The sequence below is a fragment of the Mixophyes fleayi genome, chromosome 3 (assembly GCF_038048845.1).
Source record: "Mixophyes fleayi isolate aMixFle1 chromosome 3, aMixFle1.hap1, whole genome shotgun sequence".
Taxonomy (NCBI): Eukaryota; Metazoa; Chordata; class Amphibia; order Anura; family Limnodynastidae; genus Mixophyes; species Mixophyes fleayi.
The window spans coordinates 1,730,926-1,741,674 of NC_134404.1; positions in this window are offsets into that span (position 1 = coordinate 1,730,926).

The window sequence follows — 10,749 nt, forward strand, 5'->3', positions numbered from 1 at the left end:
CTCTATATATCACTATATATCACTGTATATACCTCTATATATCACTATATATCTGTCTGTATATGCCTCTATATATCCGTCTGTGTATACCTCTATATATCACTATATATCCGTCTGTGTATACCTCTATATATCACTATATATCCGTCTGTGTATACCTCTATATATCACTATATATCCGTCTGTGTATACCTCTATATATCACTATATATCTGTCTGTATATACCTCTATATATCACTATATATCTGTCTGTGTATACCTCTATATATCACTATATATCCGTCTGTGTATACCTCTATATATCACTATATATCCGTCTGTGTATACCTCTATATATCACTATATATCCGTCTGTGTATACCTCTATATATCACTATATATCCGTCTGTGTATACCTCTATATATCACTATATATCTGTCTGTATATACCTCTATATATCACTATATATCTGTCTGTGTATACCTCTATATATCACTATATATCCGTCTGTGTATACCTCTATATATCACTATATATCTGTCTGTGTATACCTCTATATATATCACTATATATCTGTCTGTATATACCTCTATATATATCACTATATATCTGTCTGTATATACCTCTATATATCACTATATATCTGTCTGTATATATCACTATATATCTGTCTTTATATACCTCTATATATCACTATATATCTGTCTGTATATACCTCTATATATCACTATATATCTGTCTGTATATACCTCTATATATCACTATATATCTGTCTGTATATACCTCTATATATCACTATATATCTGTCTGTGTATACCTCTATATATATCACTATATATCTGTCTGTATATACCTCTATATATATCACTATATATCTGTCTGTGTATACCTCTATATATCACTATATATCTGTCTGTATATACCTCTATATATCACTATATATCCGTCTGTGTATACCTCTATATATCACTATATATCCGTCTGTGTATACCTCTATATATCACTATATATCTGTCTGTGTATACCTCTATATATCACTATATATCACTGTATATACCTCTATATATCACTATATATCTGTCTGTATATGCCTCTATATATCCGTCTGTGTATACCTCTATATATCACTATATATCCGTCTGTGTATACCTCTATATATCACTATATATCCGTCTGTGTATACCTCTATATATCACTATATATCCGTCTGTGTATACCTCTATATATCACTATATATCTGTCTGTATATACCTCTATATATCACTATATATCTGTCTGTGTATACCTCTATATATCACTATATATCCGTCTGTGTATACCTCTATATATCACTATATATCCGTCTGTGTATACCTCCTATATATCACTATATATCTGTCTGTATATACCTCTATATATATCACTATATATCTGTCTGTATATACCTCTATATATCACTATATATCTGTCTGTGTATACCTCTATATATATCACTATATATCCGTCTGTGTATACCTCTATATATCACTATATATCTGTCTGTGTATACCTCTATATATCACTATATATCTGTCTGTATATACCTCTATATATCACTATATATCCGTCTGTGTATACCTCTATATATCACTATATATCCGTCTGTGTATACCTCTATATATCACTATATATCTGTCTGTGTATACCTCTATATATATCACTATATATCTGTCTGTATATACCTCTATATATATCACTATATATCTGTCTGTATATACCTCTATATATCACTATATATCTGTCTGTATATATCACTATATATCTGTCTTTATATACCTCTATATATCACTATATATCTGTCTGTATATACCTCTATATATCACTATATATCTGTCTGTATATACCTCTATATATCACTATATATCTGTCTGTATATACCTCTATATATCACTATATATCTGTCTGTGTATACCTCTATATATATCACTATATATCTGTCTGTATATACCTCTATATATATCACTATATATCTGTCTGTATATACCTCTATATATCACTATATATCTGTCTGTATATACCTCTATATATATCACTATATATCTGTCTGTGTATACCTCTATATATATCACTATATATCTGTCTGTATATACCTCTATATATATCACTATATATCTGTGTATACCTCTATATCACTATATATCTGTCTGTGTATACCTCTATATATATCACTATATATCTGTCTGTATATACCTCTATATATATCACTATATATCTGTCTGTGTATACCTCTATATATCACTATATATCTGTCTGTATATACCTCTATATATCACTATATATCCGTCTGTGTATACCTCTATATATCACTATATATCCGTCTGTGTATACCTCTATATATCACTATATATCTGTCTGTGTATACCTCTATATATCACTATATATCTGTCTGTATATACCTCTATATATCACTATATATCTGTCTGTATATATCACTATATATCTGTCTTTATATACCTCTATATATCACTATATATCTGTCTGTATATACCTCTATATATCACTATATATCTGTCTGTATATACCTCTATATATCACTATATATCTGTCTGTATATACCTCTATATATCACTATATATCTGTCTGTGTATACCTCTATATATATCACTATATATCTGTCTGTATATACCTCTATATATATCACTATATATCTGTCTGTGTATACCTCTATATATCACTATATATCTGTCTGTATATACCTCTATATATCACTATATATCCGTCTGTGTATACCTCTATATATCACTATATATCCGTCTGTGTATACCTCTATATATCACTATATATCTGTCTGTGTATACCTCTATATATCACTATATATCTGTCTGTATATACCTCTATATATCACTATATATCTGTCTGTGTATACCTCTATATATCACTATATATCTGTCTGTGTATACCTCTATATATCACTATATATCTGTCTGTATATACCTCTATATATCACTATATATCTGTCTATATATACCCCTATATATCACTATATATCTGTCTGTGTATACCTCTATATATCACTATATATCTGTCTGTGTATACCTCTATATATATCACTATATATCTGTCTGTGTATACCTCTATATATATATCACTATATATCTGTCTGTGTATACCTCTATATATCACTATATATCTGTCTGTGTATACCTCTATATATCACTATATATCTGTCTGTATATACCTCTATATATCACTATATATCTGTCTGTGTATACCTCTATATATCACTATATATCTGTCTGTGTATACCTCTATATATATCACTATATATCTGTCTGTGTATACCTCTATATATATCACTATATATCTGTCTGTATATACCTCTATATATATCACTATATATCTGTGTATACCTCTATATCACTATATATCTGTCTGTGTATACCTCTATATATATCACTATATATCTGTCTGTATATACCTCTATATATATCACTATATATCTGTCTGTGTATACCTCTATATATCACTATATATCTGTCTGTATATACCTCTATATATCACTATATATCCGTCTGTGTATACCTCTATATATCACTATATATCCGTCTGTGTATACCTCTATATATCACTATATATCTGTCTGTGTATACCTCTATATATCACTATATATCTGTCTGTATATACCTCTATATATCACTATATATCTGTCTGTATATATCACTATATATCTGTCTTTATATACCTCTATATATCACTATATATCTGTCTGTATATACCTCTATATATCACTATATATCTGTCTGTATATACCTCTATATATCACTATATATCTGTCTGTATATACCTCTATATATCACTATATATCTGTCTGTGTATACCTCTATATATATCACTATATATCTGTCTGTATATACCTCTATATATATCACTATATATCTGTCTGTGTATACCTCTATATATCACTATATATCTGTCTGTATATACCTCTATATATCACTATATATCCGTCTGTGTATACCTCTATATATCACTATATATCCGTCTGTGTATACCTCTATATATCACTATATATCTGTCTGTGTATACCTCTATATATCACTATATATCTGTCTGTATATACCTCTATATATCACTATATATCTGTCTGTGTATACCTCTATATATCACTATATATCTGTCTGTGTATACCTCTATATATCACTATATATCTGTCTGTATATACCTCTATATATCACTATATATCTGTCTATATATACCCCTATATATCACTATATATCTGTCTGTGTATACCTCTATATATCACTATATATCTGTCTGTGTATACCTCTATATATATCACTATATATCTGTCTGTGTATACCTCTATATATATATCACTATATATCTGTCTGTGTATACCTCTATATATCACTATATATCTGTCTGTATATACCTCTATATATCACTATATATCTGTCTGTATATACCTCTATATATCACTATATATCTGTCTGTGTATACCTCTATATATCACTATATATCTGTCTGTGTATACCTCTATATATATCACTATATATCTGTCTGTGTATACCTCTATATATATCACTATATATCTGTCTGTATATACCTCTATATATATCACTATATATCTGTCTGTGTATACCTCTATATATCACTATATATCTGTCTGTATATACCTCTAAATATATATCACTATATATCTGTCTGTGTATACCTCTATATATATCACTATATATCTGTCTGTATATACCTCTATATATATCACTATATATCTGTCTGTGTATACCTCTATATATCACTATATATCTGTCTGTATATACCTCTATATATCACTATATATCCGTCTGTGTATACCTCTATATATCACTATATATCCGTCTGTATATACCTCTATATATCACTATATATCCGTCTGTGTATACCTCTATATATCACTATACATCCGTCTGTGTATACCTCTATATATCACTATATATCTGTCTGTGTATACCTCTATATATCACTATATATCTGTCTGTGTATACCTCTATATATCACTATATATCTGTCTGTGTATACCTCTATATATCACTATATATCTGTCTGTGTATACCTCTATATATATCACTATATATCTGTCTGTGTATACCTCTATATATATCACTATATATCTGTCTGTGTATACCTCTATATATCACTATATATCTGTCTGTGTATACCTCTATATATATCACTATATATCTGTCTGTATATACCTCTATATATATCACTATATATCTGTCTGTGTATACCTCTATATATCACTATATATCCGTCTGTGTATACCTCTATATATCACTATATATCTGTGTATACCTCTATATATCACTATATATCTGTCTGTGTATACCTCTATATATCACTATATATCTGTCTGTGTATACCTCTATATATATCACTATATATCTGTCTGTATATACCTCTATATATATCACTATATATCTGTCTGTGTATACCTCTATATATCACTATATATCTGTCTGTATATACCTCTATATATCACTATATATCTGTCTGTATATACCTCTATATATCACTATATATCTGTCTGTGTATACCTCTATATATCACTATATATCTGTCTGTGTATACCTCTATATATATCACTATATATCTGTCTGTATATACCTCTATATATATCACTATATATCTGTCTGTATATACCTCTATATATATCACTATATATCTGTCTGTGTATACCTCTATATATCACTATATATCTGTCTGTATATACCTCTATATATCACTATATATCTGTCTGTATATACCTCTATATATCACTATATATCTGTCTGTGTATACCTCTATATATCACTATATATCTGTCTGTGTATACCTCTATATATCACTATATATCTGTCTGTGTATACCTCTATATATCACTATATATCTGTCTGTGTATACCTCTGTATATCACTATATATCCGTCTGTGTATACCTCTGTATATCACTATATATCTGTCTGTATATACCTCTATATATCACTATATATCTGTCTGTATATACCTCTATATATCACTATATATCTGTCTGTGTATAGCTCTATATATATCACTATATATCTGTCTGTATATACCTCTATATATATCACTATATATCTGTCTGTGTATACCTCTATATATCACTATATATCTGTCTGTATATACCTCTATATATCACTATATATCTGTGTATACCTCTATATCACTATATATCTGTCTGTGTATATACCTCTATATATCACTATATATCTGTCTGTGTATACCTCTATATATCACTATATATCTGTCTGTATATACCTCTATATATCACTATATATCTGTCTGTGTATATACCTCTACATATCACTATATATCACTGTATATACCTCTATATATCACTATATATCTGTCTGTGTATACCTCTATATATCACTATATATCTGTGTATACCTCTATATATCTGTCTGTGTATACCTCTATATATCACTATATATCTGTCTGTGTATATACCTCTATATATCACTATATATCTGTCTGTGTATACCTCTATATATCACTATATATCTGTCTGTATATACCTCTATATATCACTATATATCTGTCTGTATATACCTCTATATATCACTATATATCTGTCTGTGTATACCTCTATATATCACTATATATCTGTCTGTATATACCTCTATATATCACTATATATCCGTCTGTGTATACCTCTATATATCACTATATATCCGTCTGTGTATACCTCTATATATCACTATATATCTGTCTGTGTATACCTCTATATATCACTATATATCTGTCTGTATATACCTCTATATATCACTATATATCTGTCTGTATATATCACTATATATCTGTCTTTATATACCTCTATATATCACTATATATCTGTCTGTATATACCTCTATATATCACTATATATCTGTCTGTATATACCTCTATATATCACTATATATCTGTCTGTATATACCTCTATATATCACTATATATCTGTCTGTGTATACCTCTATATATATCACTATATATCTGTCTGTATATACCTCTATATATATCACTATATATCTGTCTGTGTATACCTCTATATATCACTATATATCTGTCTGTATATACCTCTATATATCACTATATATCCGTCTGTGTATACCTCTATATATCACTATATATCCGTCTGTGTATACCTCTATATATCACTATATATCTGTCTGTGTATACCTCTATATATCACTATATATCTGTCTGTATATACCTCTATATATCACTATATATCTGTCTGTGTATACCTCTATATATCACTATATATCTGTCTGTGTATACCTCTATATATCACTATATATCTGTCTGTATATACCTCTATATATCACTATATATCTGTCTGTATATACCCCTATATATCACTATATATCTGTCTGTGTATACCTCTATATATCACTATATATCTGTCTGTGTATACCTCTATATATATCACTATATATCTGTCTGTGTATACCTCTATATATCACTATATATCTGTCTGTGTATACCTCTATATATCACTATATATCTGTCTGTGTATACCTCTATATATCACTATATATCTGTCTGTGTATACCTCTATATATATCACTATATATCTGTCTGTGTATACCTCTATATATATCACTATATATCTGTCTGTATATACCTCTATATATATCACTATATATCTGTCTGTGTATACCTCTATATATCACTATATATCTGTCTGTATATACCTCTAAATATATATCACTATATATCTGTCTGTGTATACCTCTATATATATCACTATATATCTGTCTGTATATACCTCTATATATATCACTATATATCTGTCTGTGTATACCTCTATATATCACTATATATCTGTCTGTATATACCTCTATATATCACTATATATCCGTCTGTGTATACCTCTATATATCACTATATATCCGTCTGTATATACCTCTATATATCACTATATATCCGTCTGTGTATACCTCTATATATCACTATATATCCGTCTGTGTATACCTCTATATATCACTATATATCTGTCTGTGTATACCTCTATATATCACTATATATCTGTCTGTGTATACCTCTATATATCACTATATATCTGTCTGTGTATACCTCTATATATCACTATATATCTGTCTGTGTATACCTCTATATATATCACTATATATCTGTCTGTGTATACCTCTATATATATCACTATATATCTGTCTGTGTATACCTCTATATATCACTATATATCTGTCTGTGTATACCTCTATATATATCACTATATATCTGTCTGTATATACCTCTATATATATCACTATATATCTGTCTGTGTATACCTCTATATATCACTATATATCCGTCTGTGTATACCTCTATATATCACTATATATCTGTGTATACCTCTATATATCACTATATATCTGTCTGTGTATACCTCTATATATCACTATATATCTGTCTGTGTATACCTCTATATATATCACTATATATCTGTCTGTATATACCTCTATATATATCACTATATATCTGTCTGTGTATACCTCTATATATCACTATATATCTGTCTGTATATACCTCTATATATCACTATATATCTGTCTGTGTATACCTCTATATATCACTATATATCTGTCTGTGTATACCTCTATATATATCACTATATATCTGTCTGTATATACCTCTATATATATCACTATATATCTGTCTGTATATACCTCTATATATATCACTATATATCTGTCTGTGTATACCTCTATATATCACTATATATCTGTCTGTATATACCTCTATATATCACTATATATCTGTCTGTATATACCTCTATATATCACTATATATCTGTCTGTATATACCTCTATATATCACTATATATCTGTCTGTGTATACCTCTATATATCACTATATATCTGTCTGTGTATACCTCTATATATCACTATATATCTGTCTGTGTATACCTCTATATATCACTATATATCTGTCTGTGTATACCTCTGTATATCACTATATATCCGTCTGTGTATACCTCTATATATCACTATATATCTGTCTGTATATACCTCTATATATCACTATATATCTGTCTGTATATACCTCTATATATCACTATATATCTGTCTGTGTATAGCTCTATATATATCACTATATATCTGTCTGTATATACCTCTATATATATCACTATATATCTGTCTGTGTATACCTCTATATATCACTATATATCTGTCTGTATATACCTCTATATATCACTATATATCTGTGTATACCTCTATATCACTATATATCTGTCTGTGTATATACCTCTATATATCACTATATATCTGTCTGTGTATACCTCTATATATCACTATATATCTGTCTGTATATACCTCTATATATCACTATATATCTGTCTGTGTATATACCTCTACATATCACTATATATCACTGTATATACCTCTATATATCACTATATATCTGTCTGTGTATACCTCTATATATCACTATATATCTGTGTATACCTCTATATATCTGTCTGTGTATACCTCTATATATCACTATATATCTGTCTGTGTATATACCTCTATATATCACTATATATCTGTCTGTGTATACCTCTATATATCACTATATATCTGTCTGTATATACCTCTATATATCACTATATATCTGTCTGTATATACCTCTATATATCACTATATATCTGTCTGTGTATACCTCTATATATCACTATATATCTGTCTGTATATACCTCTATATATCACAATATATCTGTCTGTATATACCTCTATATATCACTATATATCTGTGTATACCTCTATATATCACTATATATCTGTGTATACCTCTATATATCACTATATATCTGTCTGTGTATATACCTCTATATATCACTATATATCTGTCTGTATATACCTCTATATATCACTATATATCTGTCTGTATATACCTTTATATATCACTATATATCTGTCTGTATATACCTCTATATATCACTATATATCTGTCTGTATATACCTCTATATATCACTATATATCTGTCTGTATATACCTCTATATATCACTATATATCTGTCTGTATATACCTCTATATATCACTATATATGTCTGTGTATATACCTCTATATATCACTGTATATACCTCTATATATCACTATATATCTGTCTGTGTATACCTCTATATATCACTGTATATACCTCTATATATCACTATATATCTGTCTGTATATACCTCTATATATCACTGTATATACCTCTATATATCACTATATATCTGTCTGTGTATATACCTCTATATATCACTGTATATACCTCTATATATCACTATATATCTGTCTGTATATACCTCTATATATCACTGTATATACCTCTATATATCACTATATATCTGTCTGTGTATATACCTCTATATATCACTGTATATCTGTCTGTGTATACCTCTATATATCACTATATATCTGTCTGTGTATACCTCTATATATCACTATATATCTGTCTGTGTATATACCTCCATATATCACTATATATCTGTCTGTGTATACCTCTATATATCTGTCTGTGTATACCTCTATATATCACTATATATCTGTCTGTGTATACCTCTATATATCACTATATATCTGTCTGTATATACCTCTATATATCACTACATATCTGTCTGTATATACCTCTATATATCACTATATATCTGTCTGTGTATACCTCTATATATCTGTCTGTGTATACCTCTATATATCACTATATATCTGTCTGTGTATACCTCTATATATCACTATATATCTGTCTGTGTATACCTCTATATATCACTATATATCTGTCTGTGTATACCTCTATATATCACTATATATCTGTCTGTGTATACCTCT